The sequence below is a fragment of the Hetaerina americana genome, unplaced genomic scaffold (genome assembly GCF_022747635.1).
Source record: "Hetaerina americana unplaced genomic scaffold, ioHetAmer1.1.p SCAF_7, whole genome shotgun sequence".
In the NCBI taxonomy this organism is placed as follows: Eukaryota; Metazoa; Arthropoda; class Insecta; order Odonata; family Calopterygidae; genus Hetaerina; species Hetaerina americana.
Window position 1 is genome coordinate 74,967,945 of NW_027287316.1, and position 25,698 is coordinate 74,993,642.

At 40.7% G+C, this 25,698-nt stretch overlaps 1 protein-coding gene across 1 annotated transcript in view; it reads right to left on the bottom strand.

Moving 5' to 3' along the window:
• The window catches only part of LOC139696725 (LHFPL tetraspan subfamily member 6 protein-like), a 964,114-nt gene that overhangs the window by 896,976 nt on the left and 41,440 nt on the right, over positions 1-25,698 (bottom strand). Inside the window, exon 2 of the mRNA XM_071595561.1 lies at positions 1,816-1,943. The gene's annotated coding sequence lies outside the window, so the exon portion shown is untranslated. The remainder of the gene's footprint in view (positions 1-1,815; positions 1,944-25,698) is intronic.

A 25,698-nucleotide genomic window follows, 5' to 3' on the forward strand; every position in this document is an offset into this window, starting at 1 on the left:
ATCTAATTAACATTGTGTGGAAAACTATACACAAAGAACTTCACATATCAAAGGTGTCAGCGCGCTCGGTTCCACGACTACTGACTATTCAGAAGCAAACACGGCGCGACCTGCAATCGCGACCATGGCGCAATCGGCAATTAATGTGATATGGCTTTGAAATGTTGCCACATCCGCCCTATTCCCCCGATCTCGCCCAAAGCGACTTTTTCTTATTGCCAGAACTCAAAACACCATTCAAGGGATCTGAAATTTGACAATAAAAATTATACCATTCAAGAGGCAAAACAAAGGTTTTTGAAGCAATTTTATGAGTTGGCCTTCGAAAGGTCAAGGAATACTGGGAGAAATGTATAAAACTCTGGATGGTGACCATGGTGAGAAGGCTTAAGAAAAGCAAATACAAATTAAGTTTCTATCTCGATTATTTTTTTGCAATAATTAAACGTCTACGATAAACCCTCGTTTGCTCCCTTTTATACACGTATCTTCATATCTTCATAAAACAGGTAGTGAACCGTAATGAGCATTAATCAATAGGAATAACTATGAACGTGAAAAATTAAACTTTCGGGCTCAACTTGGTGGAATTTTTCCGTGATTAGAGAATAAAAACAGAAACACAATTTAACTTTAAATTAAACTTAGTCACAGCGGATGAATTACTGCTGCGTAAAATTATTAGAACCAAATACCAGGAAAAACGGAGGGATGAATTCCACTAAACTATGCTATGAAGGTTGCTTAACTGTAACTAGACTTTATAAATAATGTTTGCAGAAAATAATTAAGGGTTCAAAACCGGAAACATTAACACTTATCTTGCTGAGAATTAGTGAAAATATCTCATGATGTGAGAATGTATTTAAAAATAAATCAATCAGCAAGATCAGTCGCCAATTCTAATACAAAAATGCAGATATAAAATATTTGCAAAACAATTGATTCAAAGAAAAAGTTGCTGGCTTAGAGCAAATATTCTCATGCAAATTTTCTACAATTATAATATTATGCTAACCCATGCAATTATTTAGTCAAACAAACCGTTCTGCGGGGACCCGAAAAAAATACCCAAACGGTTGGATCACGGGGCAAAATTAAAATGCGGCACCCACCTTGCGCAGAGCTTTCGCATCCCTAATTCTTTGTGCAAGATATTTCGCGCCATTTCTTCCGATATCCCTACGGCCTTAGCTATCTCACACACCTTCACTCGCCTATCGTCCAACACGATGCCGTGCACCTTTTCGATGGTTTCGGCGTGGCTGCGGTTTTTGGCTGTCTTTCACGTGGGTCATCAAATTCGACCACGTTTAAATTCAGCTGCCCACTTTTGAACGGTGGATATTGAAAGAGCAGAGTCCCCGTACACTTTTTTAAACTCCAGATGAATTTCCTTAGGGGTTAATACATCCAAATCGAAGAATTTTATGACCGCACGAAATTCAAGTTTTTCCATTTTAACAAAAAACACGAAAGACGTCTACTGCAACAATACGTGTAAACAAAATACTTGAGAGAACAAGTTGAAACTTGTCTTCTTACTAATGACACGTGCACCCAGGTAGGAGTCATAAATTTCCGCTGATTGGAATGCCATCTCTATGCCTTCAGCTCGACATGTTGCCCCAGTTACAGCTGAGCTACACATTCAGATATCTCCGACAGCTGCCAGGTAGCTGAATTCTGGGGAGTAATTCGTCGATCATACATGATGCTTATACCGAGGGTAAACACCCCGATTCTTGACTACAAGGAACACCTTCTTGAATAAAAAAGACAATTCAAAAAGTAGCCATAAGAGGGTTCACTCACCTTCCGTCCTGGCGGTGTTGTTGAACCTTTGTCTGCCAGATAATCTTCCCCCGTGTCAACGGGCTCTGTCCTCTGTGGAGAGGGGCGCCGATGAACCTAGAATGAAGCCCGATCCGCGTCCCGTTAAACTAAAATAAAAGAAGATGGAAAGAGGAAATGAGTTTTAATCATCTTCAATACGAAACAGTTCAATGATTACTACAAATTGCGGCATTGAGCGTCATGTTTTTATGGCAATCGTAATTGGCCCAAATTATACCCACCCCCGGGTATTCTTACGTGGAGTTGGAGACCACGCCCAAAGACACGATATGCATAAAGTGTTACTTAATTCCACTGCATGGTTCTTTTTCACCATGGTACATACGTTACTGTAAAAACTACATGTATGTAAAATGATATATATTAAAATATCAGAAAATCAATCCACAATTCGTTAAAAAATAAATTTGAGTAGCATCAGGCGTGATGTGGTGGGAGTCGAACATAATGAATAACATCGTAGCACTTTTCCACTTGATTAAATTTTTACTTTACGACCGGGTTTTGATGTATCACATCATCATAAGGCAACAAACTACTTTGTTGCCTGAGTTTGTCACCTGTGATAATTTAATACATCGAAACCCGGTCGTAAAATAAAAAAATTGTCAAGTGGAAAGGTGCTACGATCAGTTACTCATTCAATCCACATTTAAAAAAAACCTTTTCTTACGCGAAAGCACTTCAAACGTGGGCATTTGTTTTCTGCAAACTTAGTTTTAGCTCTAAATGAATACTGTTTAGTTTAATTGGAAAGAATGAGAAGGGATAGCATGTCGGCCAGTGAAATGAATCTATACTCTGAAGAAGGGATATGCATTTAAGTGGCAGATTTTCGTTGGTAATCTCATCCAGTAAATACTATATGCGCATTCTTAATGCACGAAAACACACGCAAAAAGATCCCTCGGGCTATTCACACAAAAACACTTTCCAGGATGGAAAGGACCGTGAGGAATCATAAGTCCAGCATAAGGGTACAACCACCCGAGTTCACTCGAGGACAATGACACCACGGATTAAAAGAAATAGAATGTTTTATTCAATTTGCATTCTCGTAGATTCTCCTCAGCAAAAGGGATTGCCCCGTCCTATTTATATCTCGCTCATATATTCCATTAAACCGTCAACCCGAGGAAACTTTTCCAAGGGATCACTTCCGCGTTTGGCATTTGCATTCGCAGAGATATTTTGACTCAACACTCCCCCGCAAAAGGAGTTAAGAGATGTGATTTTCTGAGTCTCGGCCCGGGGAAGGGGATCAGTGACGTCTCTGCGATGGATGTTACCCGTGGAAACCTTATAAATAAATTTGAAGAAAAAAAAATGACGAGGAGGGACGGGTTTCCCCGACGCCGGAAGACGAATGCCAGACCAGTTTCCGCGGCTGGCGTCGAAGAAGCAAGAAGCACACAGACATCAAACATATTCCGAAACTTTTTCCATATGCGAAGTAAGGCTTGCGAGGGAACTCGCAGGAATGCGTTGAGTTTGAGGAGAACCGACTGACTGCATGCCAATTGCATCGAAACGTCGCAACGACTTGATATCGAAAAAGTTCTGCAACCGAATGTTAGGCTTTGCTTTTTTTCCATAAGCACCGCACTTTCATCATTGCATTCCATACTCATGCTGAGAGATGAGCTTATTCAATTCCGTGCCATATGCAGTCCCGTAAAAAAACCGAGGTCCGACAGGATAAGATATTCTCAAAGAGGAGATGTGACCATTTAGGTCCATTTACCCGCTCTTTTATTCGAGCAGTATTTCAATTTGGAAACTAAAATTTTAGAGAACAACTGCTATTTATTATATAAACGTTTGGTCAAAATTATAAACTGTTATTATGTCACAACAACACATCCTCTAGCCTTAAGGGGATCGAGATGGTGCGGGGGCTAACGTACTGGCTTCCCACCCTGAGGGCGCGGGTTCAAATCCCGGCGGTGTTGAATATTTTTCAGAGGTATCTCGATCCCTACTTGAGGTGCTTTGTGGAGGGCACTTTGAGGGAGTACGCCGTCCGTCGGATGGGACGTTAAGCCGCGGACCCCTTGGCGCCTTTCGTAAAGAGTAGGCTAATGCCGACGCCGGGTTTCTCTCCACCCTTCATCCTTTCCTGTCCTTCCCCTATGGCGCAAATGACCTTAGCTGTCGGTCGCCTCCCCTCAAAACTACTACTCTAGCCTTAAGAACGACTGTCACCCAGCCTAATCAATTCACCTAAAGGTTCCTAGAAAAAAAAGGATTCTCAACTAGTAGCAATTAGAAGAACGTTTTTTCCAATAGGGTGTACGACTTTTACAAAAATCTAACAGTTGTCGTACGCAGAAAGAGCTAAACAATCAATGAAATAAAATTTATTTATAGCAATTTACATAGGAAATAAAAAGAGTGTCATAGAAACGGAGTGGAGTGGTGAAAATGGATGTATAAGAGTCACAATAAATCGATTGAGACGCACTTTCGTAAATGTTGGGAGATTCCGCAACAGTAACTTCAGCGGATTCACCCCCTGGTGTGAATACAAACGGGAAATTTTGCCTTCCTCATTAGAAGAGTGCGGAATATTAACTGGAAATCCTTAATTCATCAATGTCGGCGAAAATGCAGCTTAATTGAAGAAGAATTATTAGTATCCATTAATACTCAATTCTCCAAACATGGAATGTTAATATTGTTTAGTCACTTAACTCATATCCATTCCGATTCTTTGGAAGTTTATCATTCAGTCTGTCGATTCCAAAAGGAATCTCAAGTTAAAAAGCACTTTTGTAAAAATCTTGAGTTCAGGAGTTGCGATTACGGGGCGAGTTCTAGGTTCATATATATATCCAGGCAATATCACACAAGCCGTCGTAATGGCGTGTGGCGGGGGATGCTAAGAGCACGTACATCATATGTACAAATGTCATGCACTGATGGGTTACCAATATTGGAATAAAAAAATGTATGCTAACCAACACACGCATATCATACATTAATTGACGCTTGACTAAACCCTTTAATGCTGGTCTTTAAATGTATATATTGTACTTTCAATGTATGTATTGCATACTCGTTCTAGTGTTCGATTCAGTTGTGACTGCATGTCGAGTGAGGGGAAGGACAAGTACTTGAATTTGTTGGTAAAGGTGCCTATCTCTCTTATTTTATCTCGGCGGTCGCATCTATTACTATAATTTTGAGACCCCACAATTATACTTTCTTTATTCTTTTTTTTAAGAATTTTAAATGAAATGTTTTCTTCCACCTTCATTTTCATTCTACTCAATATAACATTCCATTGTCGCCATAGACGAAAAAATCAATAAATTCGCGATATGTGTGGAATTATATTTTTCAGGTATATTTAAGGGAGGTACATTTAATTTTTTTTTTAATTAATCATGACCCCGCTAGATTTACTACGGATGTGAAAGGTATAACACTAGCGATTAAAATCGCATGACAATCCAATTAATCGCCATAAGGTGGGTTTTTCGGGTTTGAATGTGTATTTGGTCAATGTGGCTCGCCTCCTGACAACGCGTGCCACGAAACTCACCTTTCCTTATGGCGTATCCTTACCGTTCCTATCCTTTATGACGTTGTATGATTGCTTTCCTTCTGTCCTTTCCTCTTAAATGTTATCTATTTCTCCTTTGGTGGGTAAAAAAATTTCCCCTGACGCCATCTCTTGGCCAAAGAATCGGGCCACTTAGTTGCATAAACGCCCCACAGATTCCAGGGTAAATTACGTTTCCTCGATAGCTAGGACGTGCCTGCTTTAGCCGAGTGTCTATTTTCGCCGGTGACCGAGGTATCCGAGGCGCTATAGAATGACGGCTGTTGCCAACACGGTCCTTTTTCCATCCCAGTACGTATCGAAAGCGCGGAACATATTCGATGCCGCACTTCTAATTGACGACGTATTCTTCCTCACCCTCGAAAGGCGATCGTTTTCTCTCAGCGCTAGCTACTGATCTTACGAAAGCATTTGGATCTGGTCTGAGTCGAATGGATTCTAATCGGTGCTGAAGACGATGGCTTTCCCCGACTACTTCATTCGTGCCGTCTCAACGATGAGCACCGGGATATCTGCGTGGGCGTCGCATACCCTGATGGCATAACCCTTTTCATTGATGACTCGTCACACAAGGCTCTCGCCCACGACATCCTAACATCACATGAGCAGGTCGGTCTCTTCCTCAACAACCGAAAATCCAAATTTCTACTGCTGAAGAGCAACCGGCCCCCGATCTCCATCGGCTAACCAGAAGCGCCCTCCCTCAATATCTTATGGTTCTGGTGGGAGTAGGCTCCCACAATTGAGCGAAACTGAGGAATTATAAACCGCCACGTAAAATGGACCGTTGTAAAATGTTCACTCCCTTCCCTCCCGATCATGACCCGCGTCCGCCCCCTTAACCAGGTTGTCTTCCAGAGGCTATGGTAAGTGGCTCATCTGTGGCCCTTACCCGCTAAATATAATGTGATGTGAACGGCATATTGTATGTGATGCGGAAGTTGGTTTGTATGTGATGTGGAAGTGTCATTGTATGTAAGAATATTTTGTCTCCTATCTATTTTTCTAGTGCGTGTATGTATGTATTTTTCGTTGTAAGAGTGATCATTCACCAAACTTGACCGTTGCCACCAGGAAAATCGCCTAATTGCCACGTAATTCTTAAATAATAATAATAATGCATATTTTATTAGAGCGACCAACCCAAAGTTCTAGAACGGATATGTGTCCCGAAACTAGCTATACGTGTAGTATGGCCCGTTTGAGCTGGGTGGTCTCAATAGATACAACTCTAAAGGCAAAGGTGGTCTATGCGAAGCTCAGTCTGCGCATCCTTGGAGGTGACGACGCATGGCGCATGGCAGGAACTCGCGCGCGACGAATGCCACCGGAGGACATTTTAAGAGACGAAAAAGGTCGCCTCTCGTCTGCGAGATGGAGAAACAATTAGGGTCAAGAGCCTGTATCTCAGAGCGCTTGCCGAGCAGCGTGAAAAGGCATCTCTCCAGCGAGGGAAGACTTCTTGGAAATACTGCACCACCAGCAGGGCGAACGAAAAGGCACGTAGTCGAATATTCGGCGTAATCGCGAACACGGCGATGACGAGGGAAGTGACGCACCACCTGAGGCCAACTGATTCGCCCCTTAGTCCGTCATACGGTCAAATAGACACCGTTGCGTATCTGATTCTTGGCTGAGACGATACACTTAGAGAATGGGAAGCCCTAAAAAAGATATATAAAACCTAGGATGTGTTCGGTGGTGGTGTCATTACAGACACCACCTGATCACCCTGAACTTTAGGCTCTTTCTGAGCTTCAAGTCTCTCAAAATGACGACCCTAATCGTGGAATTCATAGGCGTATTTATTGGGCAGGCCTCGTATCTCCTGTTAAAAACAGGTATGCACAATATCTTTGGTTATCGTTGCACCCAGGTTTTTGCCGATTCAGCGTGTGTCAAGATGTTTCCCTGTATGGTGTGTGTGTTTTCTGGTGAAGTGCTTTTCCTCCAAATGAATATACATATATGCATGAGTGTAGATGTATATACATATATATAGTAAGTATATTTAATAGAGCCATCTTGTCAATAATTCTACAGCATGCTTTGAATGTACGTATTCTGTTATTAACTAACGTTGTATGTAAGTACTTTCTTTCGTGGGATTAAGATTTGTGGAGTGCATATAGAAACCAATATTTGAGTAGAGGTAACATGATTTGGTTTGGCATTTGGTTTAATTCTAGTTTACGGGTGGTGACCTATCACCCCCTGCCACACGCCCTTGCGTCGGCTTGCGGGCTATTGCATAGATGTAGATTAATGAAATACTAAGCTATAATGGTTGATCATGGGAACCCCACTAGCGCATGCGTTCATCGCGTCATGGTATGATATTCAGAGACGTTGTCGTCTTCCTCGCAGGCCATGGCGCGCTCAATAACCATACTAAAATGATCACGTGTCAAAAGGGGGGAAGTTGCAGTTCGCTTTGACTCGATTCAATTCGAATTCCCCCCCCCCGTCACCCAACCCAATATAAGGGAATAGCGCAACTGACGACCCGCAGTGGTTATTATTCGGTTTATTGTTGTTTCCACGAGATCATTATCGTTCCTGAAAACAACATGCCCAGTCGCCCCTTCTATTCCGCATCGAAAGCGAAAAGATATCCGGACGAGCTTGAACGTTGAGTCGGAAACCGGTCGTCCAGCGCCCACCACTCTCCCTCCCCCTCCCCCGCGGTAATGACACACCCCCACTCACACCCCTACCGGGTTCGGCCGCTCCCAACCACAAGCTCTTCCCCCCCACCAGGGCCCGGCCCCTTCCTAGAGCAATTTCTAGTCGCACGTGAAGTGGAACGGGGCCGGCCGGGGTCTGAGAGTAATGTTTCCGTCGAGTTAACAGCCTGCCTCATTCCTACCTCCTCCCACGGGCCATTATACTCCATCCTCCTCCTCACCCTTAACCCTCCCCCCCCCCACTGACTGTAGCCATTCCAATGCTCGAACGCCCACTCTCCTTCCCGCTTCCGCCTCCCCACCTTGGCTTTCCCCCCCTCCTCACCCTCTTTGGTCTCGAAAGAGTCGGCGGAGTATGCTAAACTCCCCCTCTCGGCGCAATGTGGCACACCTGCGGATGCAAATCCGATGCGTTTCCGAGACAACAGCAACGACTGAACTTCCACGCGTGAATCGCGTCCCTTTAATTTATGAATGAACGCGAGTCGCGGCGGCTGTGCTATTCCTCCTTCCCTCCCGTTGATCCCAACCCTTCCTAACACACGATTTAATTTCTAGCAGCTACCCACGCAGCGGTTTAGGGGAAGCAGCGGCGACCGTGGTTTGCTGGCGACACCCGACTAGTTGGCGGAAGGATCGACCACCGAGCCGGCGCTAAGGGGCAAATAACGTGGGCGCATCCAAATGGGGTAAATATCAAAAGGATATTCGACCCGGGAGCATAAAAGAGGGACGGGCAGGCTGAGAAATCCATGAAATCCGCCGTATTAGGTGGTCTCACGGCTGAAATCATAGTTAGCAATCAGCAGGAAGTTCCTAGTATTTCATTTACGAAGTACAATTTATATTAGTAGTTGAAGAGTAAATTATTTTCACCACGTGACGTTTCGAAGGATTCTCCGAAACTTGGTCGAACGTTTGAAAAGTTATTTTCGAAATAATAATTATTTATACACACACACAAACACACACACACACACACACACACATATATATATATATATATATATATATATATATATATATATATATATATATATATATATATATATGAGTTGATGACAGGGACTTTGAGTAAGGATGTTAAGAAAAGACTCATAAAAACTTTGATATGGAGCGTAGCTATGTACGGTGCGGAAACGTGGTCATTGAAGCAGGAGGATAGACGTAGATTGGAGGCTTTTGAAATTTGGGTGTGGAGAAGAATGGAGAAGGTGAAATGGACAGATAAGAAAACAAATGAGGAAGTACTTGGTATGGTGGGCGAAGAGAGGGGTTTGTTGGGAGCAATCCTATGGAGGCAGGAAATGTGGATGAAGGGGGTGTTGACCGGCAGTGGGATGTTGAAGACTGTGATAGAGGGTAGAATGTTGGGCAAAAGAGGAAAGGGAAGTAACAGGATAGGGATGTTGGACGGGAGGAAGAAAGTACTCAGAGATGAAGAGGGACCTGATATAGAGTAGGATGATGGATTTTGTGTTTTGTTAGGAGTAATAAAATATTTGTTTGGTAGTTGTTTCCATCCAAAAACCTACCTTAACCGGTAAATTACCTTAAAATATATATATATATATATATATATATATATATATATATATATATATATATATATATATATATATGTATGTATGTGTGTGTTGTATATGTAGGATGTTGAGTCGTGTTTTGATTGGAGAAAGAAAATATTTATTGGAAGTTGTGTCCATCCATACCTACCTTAGCCGGTAAATTACTTAATATTTACATATATATGTGTGTGTATATATTATTATTAGGTAATCTACCGGTTAACGTAGGTTTTTGGTTGGACGTAATTACCAATTAAATAATTTGTGGCCCCTAGCAAAACACAACCTCCTACTCTACATCAGGCCCCTCTTCAGCTCTGAGTACTTTCTTCCTCCCTTCATCCCGTCCAACATCCCTATCCTGTTCCTTCCCTTTCCTCGTTTGCCTAACATTCTACCCTCAATTACAGTCTTCAACATCCCGCTGCCGGTCAATACCCCCTTCAGCCACTTTTCCTGCCTCCATAGGATTGCTCCCAACAAACCCCTCTCTTCGCCCACCGTACCAAGTACTTCCTCGATTGTTTTCTTCTCTGTCCATTTCACCTTCTCCATTCTTCTCCACACCCACATTTCAAAAGCCTCCAACCTACGTCTATCCTCCTGCTTCAATGACCACGTTTCCGCACCGTACATAGCTACGCTCCATACCAAAGTTTTTACGAGTCTTTTCTTAAAATCATTAGTCAACGTCCCTGTCATCAGCTCCCTCCTCCTTGTGAAAGCTTCTTCGCCTAGCGCAATTCTTCTCCTTAAGTCCCTACTACTTTGACCGTGTTGGTAGAAAACACTACCGAGATACGTAAACTGTTCTACCTGCTCTAGTTTTTGCCCTCCGATTTTAATGTTAAGCTTAGCCTTTTTCTTTCTAGAAAATCGCATAACCTTTGTTTTATTAATATTGATTCTCATGCCATAGCTCTCGCACTGAATTTCCGATACACTAAGCAATGCTTGCAGCCCCTTGGCTGACTGACAAACTAAAGCTTGGTCATCAGCAAACCTAACTGATTTTAGGAATTCCCCGCCCACTTTCATTCCTACCTCCAGTTCCTCACATGCCTCTTTAATCATTTCCTCTGCATACTGGTTGAACAGCAACGGTGATAATGGGCAACCCTGCCTTAAACCTCTTCCTAACACTGCCCAACCGGACTCCCCGTTCCCTACTCGCACCTGAGCAGTCTGAGACATGTATAAGTTGCGGATTAGCGTCCTTTCCCTCCAATCTATTCCTGTTTTCTGCAGAATACTCATTAGTTTTTCCCAATTCACTCTATCAAACGCTTTTTCGAAATCTACGAAACAGGCAAATACCTCCTGGTTGTGTTCTCTATTCCTCTCGATTAATAATCTCATTACTGAAATGGCATCACGCGTACCTCTCCCCTTCCTAAACCCAAACTGATCATCCCCTAAGTAATCATTTGCCCTACTCTCTATCCTTTTGTTTATGATCCTGAGAACAACTTTAGCTGCGTGGGATATCAATATATATATATATATATATATATATATATATATATATATATATATATATATATATATATATATATATATATGTATATATATGTATATATATAATATATATATATATAATATATATATACACACACATATTTTTATATCCAAAATGAAATGTAAGTTCCACAAAGTGACGGCTAAGAACTTTGAGATCGACAAGTCACCAAGCGCTAGCGACGGGGAAAGGCATTTAATTAAATATGTGTTACGTAGTAGACATGTTTTGGGAAACTCTTTATTCTGGATGGCTTGCAGAGAGATCATAGTTTTTCTCAAGTTCTCACTCATTTTCATTCATGGATCAAAAGCTTCTTCTTAAGAAAGTCCTTTATCAACTGAAAATATTCTAAAATTAAAGGTCTCACTTTAACGTGGAACTCAGCAAGTAATTCTTTCAAAATAATAAAATTTAGAAAACATGAGCAAACATCTAAAGAACTTGTAGCAACTATCCATCCAAATCCATTCTCCTCGGCTGTACCTAATTCCCTCGTAGTCACTCTTTTATAAATTATGAAAAACTGTGGGAAACCTTGGGGAAATACTCATAAAATCGTGGATGAGGAAACTAACAATTGCACAAAAAAAACAAAGACGACTTTTTTATTTCAAAGTCGGCCGCAAAGAAGGCCAAGGAGAATACATTGGTACTGAGAATTGATGAACATTAGTAGCTGCTCAGACAATCAGAAAATATTTTGAATAATGGATTGGAAATGTGATCAAGAGAGATTTCGGGAGAAGCATAAGGAAAGGAAAGGTAAGAGCTGATGAAACGTGAAGGGAATACCATGGCAATTGGACTTCCAACTTCATAACTAAATCAATTGGAGATCACCGGGTGTATCCAATTTCCAGCGGGTCCATTTAAGCATAACGTTTAGAACTATCTGAAACTTTACCACGACATTCTGAATCCATGGAGAAACGTTCGAAATTCACTGCTGAAATGTTAGAGAGATTAGGAATGGGTCCGTAGAAAGTACAAGTGAAATTATTATAACTTTAAAATCAACTCCAAAAAATTGATACAAATTTTAGTTAGCGTATGATATGGATTACAAGGCACAGTTGGTCGTTAAAGCAGTTATTTACAACAAAAATCCGATCAAAGGAAATCATAATAAATAGTTACGAGTGAAATGTGAATACATCACATGCCGTCATTCACCAAACTAAGGTTTTATGTCATTTATAATTTTCAAAAGCAGATAGTTAAAAAAAATAGGTTTATCAAGCATCGATGTGAATCTGGCGTCCTTACAAAGAACCCCAAGTCTTTGCTAAAACAGCATCAATAGTTGGCTGGTTGACTTTGAACTCCGTCCAATCCGCGCCCACGTTTGTCCCCTAGCTGCGCCATTCTCTCACAACAGTATTTTTCTTAATACATCTCCTTACCCGAGCCCTCCTTTTCCAAAGGTGTCTCATTCATTTTCCACCCCGCCTACTCACTTTCCCTCCCACCCCTCAACTCCTTCACAACTGCCTTTCTCACTTTGAAAAGATAGTGTCGCATTTATCTAATCCAAGTGTCTCGCGAGAGGTACATGAGTGATCGGAAGCGCGTTATGATTAGGCAAAGTGAAAGGGAAAACGTAATCCGGGCGTAAAATCCCCAGCAGCTGAGCCGGTATAATTCCACGTCTATCAAAGGAATATTCGCTAAAATCTCTCTCGGGGTAGGCAAAGCATTTACTGTTTTCGATTTAATTGACGCCAAAAAAAAGCATCCGCATACTGTTACATATTTTATAAATCCTTCGCCTGAACGAATTATGAGACTGGTTGGCTTCGATTGACACAATGGTAAATTAAGACTTAACAATATACTTATAATACGACCATGTTCTCAGCATTTCTTATTTCCGACATCGGCTTATCTTAATTTTAACTTTCAATTTTCTCTTTCTTCCTCCTTTCATTATCCCTCCGTTTTTTTCCAAATACGCAATTATTTTTTTTCCTTCTTTATTTACCAAAAAATTCATAAAAGTACTTCTTCCAGTACCAAATTTATTGATTCCCATATCGCTAATCATGTGGTCAAATTATCTTTCCTCATTCAGCATTACCTTCATAATGATCGCTACTTAATTTCATTCCCATATAAGAACTATCATCGACGTGCACCTATTTTCCACCCCCCCCCTAAACCAGCAGATTCCTTTTCACTTACTTACAAGGGCCTTTCAACTTCTCAATGGTGACCATGTATTCCATTCTCCAGCCTTCTCGGGCATCGCAATCTTCCTCTTCCAAAGCCTCGGATCCACCATCATTATGGCTATTTCTGATCCCCATATTCTTCTCGACCATCCAAGATTTCTTTTTCCTGGTGGTGACCATTCTAGCAGGGATCTTGCTTATATTTCCTCGTCCATTCTTTGAACATAGACATACCATTGGAGAGCTCGTCTCTGGATTCTTTGTACCTCCGATTCTTTCATGTCCGTCTGTCATATCTTCACGTTTTTCCTTTATAACTCGGATATCCTGGCTCCTCAACGTCTCCGCTCCATCTCGACAACATGTATTTTTCCTTTCCGGGCGATTGGTCCAAGTCCAGCCTCTTTTCCCCATAATTTATTATGATCTCAACAACTGTGTGTAGTATTCTCTTCTTTATTTGCTAAGATATAACTCTGGCCCTTAGAACTCCATTATGGTTTCCTATTTAATACATAATTAACAAAGTTCGATTAATTTTATCGGTGTTCCTCAATAATCGTTTTATGGAAAAATATACTCTCAAGAGAATAGGTAATCTGAACTGAAAATTAAGGGCACGTTATGCGACTAATGCCCCTGTTCGTGAATCGCGTATCGCAGTGCTAATCAGATTAGGGACACTCGTGTTACCTTTAGACAATCGACGATAAGACGTGCCCTTAGGGTATTCATTTGCCAACGTAAAACGAGCCATGTACATTGTGATGTCTCCAACGATAACTACCCCTAGTGCCGCGACAAAAGGAGCCAAGAATATTTAAATTATGTGCAGTTCAGCGCACCATACCGAACCTCAACAGAGACTAGCACGGAGATAAGAAAGTATCCCTAAGGGCATTTATTTTGCTCGCGGTTTCCAACTTCATTAATGACGGGCACAAGGTACTGAAAGAGTTCGTACATAGGGGTACGTGATCTCGCCATCAACGCCTGGCAATGCAATCTCCTTGTACAGTGTACATGTCCTCGGCAAGTCGAGCGGAATAATCACGAAAGGTGCCCCGGATGGGTACCGCTTGCATTGTTTGGTAGCGTTGACTCCATTCGTTCCCCTAAGCTCTTCCTCATACTACTGGGTGGTCACATGCTCGTCCTCCAGCGAAATGACGCTAATGTTGCATTGTTCAATTCCGTGCGCCATGCACGGACAGAGATAAACGGTCAGGACGCAGGAACCGTGAAGAGAGAGGGAAAGTAAGAGAGATGCTGCTATTTTTAGGCAAGCATGTCAAAGGCTCTAATGATCCATTAATCTTTTGCGCAAGTTAAAAATCTACACGATATTTCGATGAAGTGAATCCACTGGAGCATATGTCGGATCCTTATTCTTAAGATGCAGATGGTGACCTAACACCCTCTGCCACACGCCCTGGCTAAGGCTTTCAGGATAATGCGTAGATGCAGATGAATGTTATATTAGATATTATTCCTTTCGTGCACAATGTTAAATTTTGGACATAAATACACGAGAAATTATTTCAATTTCAATGCATATCCGTTGAGCCATTTGCCTTATAAACATATCATGCCCTTTTACGACATACTCAACTTGTATTATCCCTGAATACAGGAAGCTACCAATCGCTTCACATAACCTTCCGGGAAGGCCTTCCCTACTAATTGTAACAAACACGCTCCAAATACAGAAGGTCTTTTGGCGTTCAATGATATAGTCAAACCGAAGGTGGCGCTTCACTTTCCGCCAGTCCACCTCCAACCCGAGGGCCGACTTGCAGACCATTTCCTCTATGGTGATTGATCCGTCCTTGCGGCGGAACTTGCCACCCACTATCATGATTCATTCAACTCTTTGTATCAAGTGGACCTGCTTTTTTAACCCGCTAAAAAACAGATCGCTGAAGACTTGTCTCATGTATGCTAAGCTCCATTACACGAATGCACCACTACACAAAAAACACCTCTACCTTTCGATCTCCTGCTTGGATCCATTTATTTAATAGTTTTACAGCATGACTTCAATGTACGTTTTACGTACAATGTACTATTTAATGTTGTTGCATGTCAGTACCTTCTTTCGTGTGATTAAGGGTTGTCGAGTGCATGAAAAAATTAATATTTGATTAGAGGTAACATGATTTGGTTTTGCATGTGGTTTTATGCTAGTTTACGGGTAGTGACTTGTGGGGTATTGTGTAGATGTAGGTTTACCTACAGCGTGACGCATCCCGGATCTTTTTTTATAATGAATTCAATTTTAACGGAAAACTGCGCGCGATAATGTCATCAATAGTTGACTAAACAAGCATTTATTTTTTGTATTAATATCATGGTATAAATCTGAGGCAAAAAATATAGAAGAATCAGCAAAAAAATTCCTTGTCGGAGCGTACTCATTTTGCTGTCATTACATTAAAAAAATTGGATTTTTCTACCATAACGAAATATTTCTGATGACTCAAACAAATTTGCTTCTGGATTCCAAAAACGGATACAGGACAATGTCAACAAATCGATGACGAAATTTGAACTCGGAAGCCTTCGACATGAATTGTCTTTCCTTCCTAATTTTGCGGTTGAACGGACCGCACCGCGTTACGCGCCAAAGGGTTGCCCGCCATGTGTTTCGCCCCAAGGGTAAAGGTTGAAGACCGTTGAGTTCCATCTCTTCTCCTCTTTCCCCTTCATGCATCTGCGTTTGTTTCACCTTGAAGTCGTTCCGCAACGCCCATCGCCAGCGATTCTCGATCCGAAATTGCAGAACACAAAACCCAAAGACCTAAAATCGTTTGCACCCAAAGAAGCAATATATGTGTGTGAAAAGAACATGAGCGTAAAAGTTGGGAAAGGATCTCGTGTTGGTCATTTCAAGTAAGCAACCATTGAATTGCCGTAATAAAACTTCGTATTGGATTATGAAGAATCTGTGATATCCTATCTTTGTTGAATTATTTATTTTGGAGTTTGATGTAATTACGATTTACAGTTAATATGTACCATGACCGACCTTTCAATGTTAATTGTGCATTTTCCTTTAATTTCCTCTTTATTGCGGTCCACACGGTATTGCATGACTATGATATTAAATCAGAATGTGCCCAAAAAAGATTCCGAATTCTAATCGGTGAATTTCAAATGATTTTTTTAGTTTTGGTCATCGAAGAAACTCGTGTCAATCGCTCAATCAATTAAAAAATTCTCCCGTGACACAAAACTTCCACCCTGTTATAAAAATACTAATGGAAATAACATCATTTTACTTTTCGCTATAACAATGAAATTGAGATTGTCTTCACTTATGCCGAAAACGAATTATATTGTAAGTGAATTACAGAGTAAATCTATGTTGTGTGTGGTTTTTCTGGTCGTTTCTGTTGAACGAACTAACCACTAGTAACATAAAAAATGTCAACCACTTCCAATTTAATCTTCAATAATGATTTCTGCCAAGCTTGTGGATTTCGGCAAAACTATGCAATTCATTGATTTATTCCAGGAATACTTTGTGACAGTCCAAAGGGAGGTTCTAACATTTTTAATAACTTTTAGAACCAGCAGCAAAAAATTGGTTGCCCAAAATAAGCCATATGCATAATTCATATTAAGTAAAATCCCCATTGAGCATGGATGAATAATTGAAACAGTAAAACACAAACATCTGGAGAGATCATTTCATGAAACGAAGATAAGACACCTAATGAATGACAGATCAAGAAAGATGCTTTTTATTTTCGTGTTTATTTTCTCATATCGCTATTTAAGTTTTAATACTTACAGATTATTTATAATATGCAAGCCAATGTGAAAAAGAATTAAACAAGTCCGTGAAATAACCGTAGTCCACACGGAATAATTAGACAACTACATGCATAGTTGAAACAATTCCACACGGCGCTGACATTTAAAGAGTAAAATTAAAGTGGTTGGAAATCCTTAATGGTCTCTTGGGGATGGTAGATGAAACATTTATCCAATCATAAGAGAATAAAAACTAGCCTATGTTAAAGCAGTCATTGGTGGTTAAATGAGAGGGATCATGCTTGAAGATACATTTAAAATATCGACTTCTGCAGAATTAATAAATCCGTTGAAGCCAGCTAACTTCAATGGAAAGTTACCAAGTAATACTGTCCAAAGAACTCTGATTAAGAGACGACTCCACTCCTAAGAAGGTTATATTTAGACATATGAAACACGTAGCATAAGGATAACGTGATAAGAGATCCAATCGCATCATTGGGTACAGTACAAACAGTTCAGTGAAAAGAGGAAAAGCACCGATTCCATGTGATTACTAGTTTAAAGCCAATCGAGCAGCTGACACTGAACTTATCCGCGAAAGAGAAACAGTTTTCTAGAGAATGCAGTTTTTATCTCAAATTTTAATCAAATATAGCTAGATAATTTTGAAAAATATGAGAAAATATCTATACCCGCACATACATTATGAGCTTATATTAATCTAGGCATATGTGTGAACCTATTCCTTGTGTGATGGTAAAGGAGCGGTTGGTGACCTTAAAGTGTCATTGTATATAAGAACATTTTGTCTAATGCATGTTCTTCTGGTGTAAGTACGAGCAAGTACATGCATTGTAAGAGTGACCGTTGACCAGACTTGATCGTTGCCACCAGGACAATTGCCTAATTGCGAGGAGGTTTATATAATAATAACATTTTCCACTAAATTAAGCCTGAAAAGATGGAATGAGTACATATATTTGAAGTAGCCCAGGTCAAATATAAAACAATAAACATTAACATAAAGTAAATTCAAATCTAAAAGAAGGTCAGGATGATAATCCCAAACAAAAATGAAAAAGTCGCGTCGGGAAGAGGCACGGAAGAAGGCATCAATGATATACAGGTACCTGTATAAGTACATGAAAGAAAATGTGTTAAATTCTACACAGAGATTCTTAATCTCTGCAATCGGCACCATTTTGATCATAAAAAATGTAGTCTTATTCCACCTGATAGAATCTCTTTAACTAGATTTAACTGCTCAAAGTAACCGTCCGAGCATTAACGTGACAGATAGTTTTCTTTTAACCACACAGAGGGAAGGATATAAGTGGAGAATTTGAGCCAAATTCTTTCGGCAAACATATTACAGTGAAGAAAATATCTATCGAATGACAAAGACATTATTAGAGTTGCTTGTTTTCAAACGCCAAAGATCCACCCCTTCCCCCAACAAGTGTGTCCCTCAACCCCTCGGGAGGGGTCGTGTTATACCCAACCATCTCCCTCCACCCCAGGATTAAGGACGACTGATTCAGACAGAAGACCATTCTTTCGAATTTTCCAAGCCGAATGGACCGGATCGATGAATGGACGACCGGGCATAAAAATAAGTGGGTGGGGAGAGAGTATGAGGAGGACAGGGTAGAGGGAGAGAGAGAGGGAGTTGGAGGGAGCGTGATGATGCACGCTCGCCCCTCGTCGACCTCACCTGCCCTCCCCCGATCACCCGTATCCCACCCACTCCTCTCTCCTCGCCCCCTCCACCCACTCCTTCCGGCAGCGACGGCTCCACTCAGCCACCGGCGGCGTGCGGACGCACTCCCTTCCTTAACTAACGCAATTAAAAGGAGGGGGGAAGAGATAGGGCGGGGAGGAGGGGGAGGAAAGGGGGGGAGAGTGAGGGGGCGGAGAGAGAAGGCCAGTCGCGTGGGCGACTGCGAGGGCGTGCCATGACCATCCCCCCCGGCTCCTCCGCCCCACTCACAAATGGTGTGCATTTGCGCGACGCGATGTGTTGGGAACGTCTGGATCAGATGAGACCGTAAGGATTCCCCTTCCCATTGTCCGTCGCGGCGGTCCCCACATGCAGAACACAGAATTCATATTGGGCGAGTTTTAAAGCAGCGGGAAAAAAACGGTACAAAGAGAGTATATAAAGGAACCAGTTAAGATCGGCTAAGCAATTTTCGCAAAGGAAAAGGAGATAATTGGCAATGGGAATAGAAAGGAGGTCCTTACTACTATGTACTCTTGTAGCCTACTCCTAAATGTTTACGTAAATATGCGATGAAATAGCTAAGTGATGAATTTAATGGAAGATATCGAATCAGAACCTACCGAAAACGTTTTTCGTTTACCTGCTGAATATGCATGGACAAAGCTCTTCGCGTAATCACCAAGTCTGACGTGTTCATCTGGCCATTTTTCAAAGATATTATCCGATTCACATACCATTGAAGTTTGTCGTGCGAAGCCTTTTAATGACATTATCTCTAACATTAAACATAAGACCAATATTTAATTTTACATGATAGGTGATTTGGTATGTTTTGGATCACGTTTACGATGGTTTTGAAATGGAATAACTTCAATATGCTTAAGCTCGTAACCTTAACAAAAAGCTATCTCGAGTGGCAGCAAGAAATTTGCATGATAAATGAATAATTGTAAATGTACTTTAATTATGGTAAAAACGAGTAAAGTGGCAGTGACAAGCACAATGGTGGCAAGGACAAGTAGATAAACAACACAACAGTGAATGAATAAATAAGTAACGTCGTTAAAGTAAAAATCAAGCAAGGTGAGAAATAAAAACTAAAAATAGGATGTCCATATGGAAAGAAATTATATAAATAAAAGATGAGTTTAACGAACGAAGGAAAAGAATAATTTTTAACCTCCGGCGGGAAGCTTTCAACCACCAGGCCATTTTCAATTTCACTCCCTTCAAAACAACACAGTAATTATAACACAAGTCTTGGCAACCTCCATGTGTCATTCGGAATGAAAATGAAAACAGCCGCAGGTGTCACATTCATAAAACGCAACTGCGGCCCATTCTAAACAACTTTGAAGGGGCAAAGAGCGTCTCACACATACATATCTCACTAAAATCATCCTGAACTTTATAATAAGGATTAATATGCAATGATGATAGTGCATGCCTAACTTGGAATCGCTCAACTCTCTCAACCTCACAACTTTTCTTGTACGATACAATGTAGATCATATCATGATTTAGGTGCGGTGCAACATAAATCTACGAGTATTCACACCCTGGGATTTTAATACATAATGGAGATTTAGGAAAGACGAAAACAACCAGAAAAGAATGAGAAAAATGGAGATACGAACATTTGCGTGAATTTAAACACTCTCCTTTCCCCATTATCATTTTATACCATGAACAGAAATAGTCCAACGAGCTGTGTGGAGAATTGTGTTATGGTAATAAAAGCTTTGTTATTATCCATCGTTTTCCTTCACAAACGCTTCGTGGGATACTATACTACTTCACTAAACAGAAAAATAATGCGCAGGTTCTTAGGGCCCTTTAACACATGCCAAAGCACTGGCTCGTAAGTCATCATGTTTATATGGATATTCACCTAGAGGAAAATTCCCAAACAGTAGGGAAACCGAATTTCCATTTTTATGCCATAAACATGAGAGCGAGATATAACATAGGGATAGGGAAATGAGTATAGGAATAAAGAAGACGCCAATAAGGAAGAAAGGAGGTGAAAAAACTGACGTTAGACCTTGGTGCTCCACGGAGACAGACGCCTTTAAGGAATAGAGGCTCCCTCCCTTCTCTCCCCGAGCTACTTCTCCTTTTATGCCCAAATGGGATGGGGAGGAGAGGAATGGGGGGGTTGGGAACGCATAATAATTGTGCCCAGAGGTACGACGGTGTGAAGAGGCGAGAGAGAGAGGAAAAGAAAGAACAGAAGATGAGGGTTGGGGGGGAGGGGGGATGAACAAGGAGGAAAAGAGGAGTCCTCGGCTCCGAGGCTCGAATGTGCCAGAGGCGTGTGTCTGGAGGGCATGAGTCCTCCTGAAACACTTCGTTTAGTCTCCGAGCTCACGAGTTGCCCAAGAGAAGCTCCGAGCTCGCCAAATCTGCGAGAAAAAGGCCCTTTCGACGCGGGCGTTTTTAAAATGCTGCCAGTAGGCGCAGGGCAGTTGTTTCCACTGGGAAGAATTGGAAGCAGGTTCTAGAGACGGGAGAGGGCGATGTTTTCATGACGAGAAAATGGGCTTGACGATAAGACCGTAATCAACACAATAGAAAAGGTTCATCTGAATACATCTTTACAATGACGATTTCCATTGTTATATTAACGGATAGGAAATGACAACCATTTTGACGAATGTTTACGGTTAAAAATGCTGGTCGGTCGTAGGAAATTTTGTCACAACGTCCCGGAATCTTTGCTTTCTAGACATACTTAAATACAGTCCTGCTAGCTAGATTATCATGATAGTGGTATCAACCCACCATGAGGTTTGAAGAAATGTTCTCTTTAAAACTTCCCGGGGAAAACTTAACAAAAAAAATTTTGCGGCAAAAGTATCCAACAAATTAAAACTTTGATAACCTATCTTTTACTTCACATATCCGTTTGCTTCATATGTGCACACTTAATTTAGACCTGCTGAACTTCCGACTGCTTTGTTAAGGTCATAATTATAAAAAGCACCAAATATTCGCTTAAAGCATACTCAAGCTATGCCATGTCCCTGTGACTCTTATGGATAATACGTATAAGTGAATATACCAAATGTATTCTGATATATTAAGGGAGTTTTGAAGTTTGGCACTCATACTCTACTTTTCTATGTATTTTCATTTATAAATCACCTGTCTGGGAAAGTAGATCGGCAAGCCTCGTTCATATGCAGACAATTACTTATGGTGGAAACAGCTAACTGGAACTAATTCATAACCTGTTAATGTACAGCGAACAGGTGAAAAATTGATAATGTTTAATAAGTGTAAAATAAGCTGTTTATAAAAGCATATTCAATGGCACATAAGGTATAAGGGAAATTTCAGCTCTCTAACGAGTTTTTTATCAATACTCTTGGTACAATTTAACGCCAGGCACTGTCCAAAGTCAACCACTTGACTTTGGACAGTGCCTGGTGCATAGTCTTCTTCCAAGTTCAAGTTCCCATTTGATTCTCTCCCCGTAGATGGTCACCTGGTGACCGAAATACCGGTCTTGGAATCCTTCTTAATTATTTTTATTGGCTATAGGATTTTCTTCTTTGTTACAATTTGTTCAACAGCCAATAGCTCCACATCCTCTAGTTGAAATAGATTTCCTTAACGGATACAAACAATAACTAGAGCACTCCGTAGCAGCAGACTCATTTAATGAAAAACTAAAATAATCCATTGACACATACAAAAATACATGTATTTATTACGAAAACAATGTAACTCTACCTAAAATTATTTACAGATTACAGCTAATATTTTTTGTTGGAAATATCGCCGTAAAAAATAAGCTTAAGTGTTTAACGATTTTCAATTTTATCTCGACCCTGGTTTTAGCCAATAAACCCAACCTCGATCTAGTTTCCTAGACTTGCAGTGACCGAGAATCAAAAAACGAAAGATTCCAAATAATTTAGAACGTAATTTAACTCCAACGAGTTCGTATATTCTCGAAACGTGAAACCCTTTAGTAGGGAAACATACAGGGGAACAAAAAGGCGACAGTATTGGAACAGAGGTGAAACGAGAAACTTAAAAAGGGGGAGGAAGACAACGGTGGAGGGAAAACAAGAGGAAGCAGCAGATTGGCTGATTGGCATCTTTATTAGCTTGGAGGAGATTGATACCGGGGGACCTCCCTCTTCTCCCGCTTACCCTCGAGGGCGCAAATTACTAACAATCACCAGAGGAGGGGAAATGAAGCGGATGTAGAAGAAGGAAGGTGCTTCTTCCAAGGGAACGAAATTAGGGATCTCGAAACGAGAGATACAGACAGGGAAAGAGAGAGAAGTGGTAAATAAGAACTCGGATCAGGCTTGAGGCAAAGAAAATAAAACGAGGAATATTGAGATGAATGGGGTGGGGGAGGGGTTTAGAGATCCTAATCAAACAAATGGGGTCGTTCTTTTCCGCGCTCACCCAACGTTCCACCATTGAACACAATTGGTTCTTCACCCAACTACCACACACACGCCGCTGCAATAGCCACTTATTTCATTTCACTGCCTACGGATCCGAATAACGCCAGTGGGTCACATTGATTGGTACACAATAAATAAAGACAAAAACCATCAAAAACACACCAAATTACAGGCTGGAGTAAAGCTCACACATGTGGGAACAGTAACTGCGACCTCTGGATTAACAGAAATGCCAATTAATACATAACGTCACACCCCTCCCATTACCCACGCCACATAACCGAGATAACATAATAATGCGCATTTAATCGCATACATTATACCGTAATAATAACTAAATATACGAGGTATATTGAATGATATGCTAAATATATTCTGATACAAGGCCTGATTGCTACTAACGCTCTACGATTCGTGTGATTAAGTTGAGGAAGCTTCCAAATTACGTTTCCAGTGTAGTGCGGATGCTAATTTCATTATGAAACTGGATCCCAGAAAAACAACGCATCCTTGATCAGGATATTCAGATAATCCACATGATTGTGCCGATCCATTAAATCGTTAAAATTCATTAAAAGATTGTTAATTTGCTGGGATTAAGTACCCGCCTAGGAAATACGGACTGGTGACGGGAATGTTACCCGTTGATTATTTAACATGCAAGAATTCATAACATCAATTCGTTGAAAAAGAAAATAGCAAAAATTTCTTTTTTTTCCATACATAATGAAACAATAAAATATCGTAACAACCTCAACAAGCATTTAATGGCGTACCCTCAAGACAAATTCTATATCCGCACTCAAAGGAACTTTGCGCATGAAATGAAAACATCTTTTGTCGTGCTGTTTTCGACAATCTTCTCCCCTCACAGGATTTTTACACAACTATCTCGTGTTTTCAATTATATTAACTGTGCATAATGCATATTAAAAAGTCGCAATAGCATGTGCCAAAATACTTTACCTTTGATCAATGCATGCCGCAAGAGTGTCACTTTTGAAATTCTCGTACAATTCATCTTTTTTTCACAATGCACGATTTCCATTCTCACAAGTTTTTGTTTCGGCAATTATTTTGTGAATTCATTCCGTAATTATATAGTACATAGGTAAAAGTCTAATTTCATTTTACTCTTTTCGGGATCATCCTGGAAAATTAGATAAGGAATGTTCGCGGCAATGAATGAAAGCGAAGTTACTCAGCAAAATTAAAAGTCCCTCAGAAATGTGCTAGAATATGGAAAAAGGTATGTGAAATAATCGGAGTTTTCAGTGCTTTATATGGTTTTTTTTAAATATTGTTTTTTAAAATCGGAAGGAAAATCAAGAAATTTATTCTTCCAACCGATTGGCCTTCCTGAACGTAGTGTAAATTATGCGACGTCAATATGGTTTCCGAATCCGGACAATCTTACCGTGCATATCATATTATTCAGTGATAATATTGACAAAATCTTTACAAAATCTTAACTCTTTACACTACGCCATTTCCTTATATGCACTATTCGTTTCACCGCACAAATATAAAATCCGATGACTAAGTCCGACGAGTATGGTGCAGGAAATCGATTAAGTATCCCGAATAATTAAATACTTTTCCTTGTGAAATCGAATTTTTCCCCAAAGAAGTGGGTTAATATCTACTTTTACTAAAAATGACAAAACAAAAATATAATAATATCGACCTTGCTATAAGGTTTTCTTAGTCTTAGAGAGACCTGTGAAGTCTGAATAAAGGAGTAGTTCCAGCAGGTGCAGTTCCCTGAAGTCAGCGAAGGAGTTCGTTCCCGCAGGCTATCTCATGATTCAAGACAACACGCCTACGGGGCGTCAAAGGAGGATCGCTGTCATTACGCCAGGCATTTTCTCACGTTTCCATGGAATATGATTCATGGCAGTCATCGGTAAAAAGAACGCTACCTACCTCTTCAAAGAGAAGTAACACTCATGCGTATGAAAATTCTGATTTCCGGCTCTGCGGAAGATGGCTTCTCGGGTACGAGAGAATGCTTCGTCAGCGCATGACAAAAACTACGCGATGATGCTGAAAAGCATAGAAAATGTAACCGCGAAAATGGACCAATTGAGTTGCGGAGGAGAATACTTTTTAGAAAAATGATATAAGGTCAATAAGACCTCGTTGAGCCAGGACATGCGTTTAAGATAGGAGTTGGCTGTGACACGTGTTTTCGCGGCCAAAAGGGACAAGGCATTACGGAACCAGCAGCTTTGTGGCAATCGGCCAAAGTATGTCTACTCTCATGGCATCGCCTACTCTCCTAAATTTCTATTGAGGAAGCCAAATCTACTAAGGCGATACAGAATGAAATTGCAAAATACGAATGGGTGCCTTCGTCTAAGAATAGAAGGGTCAGTTCTTAAGGCTTTTCTTATTGTATATTGTTCGC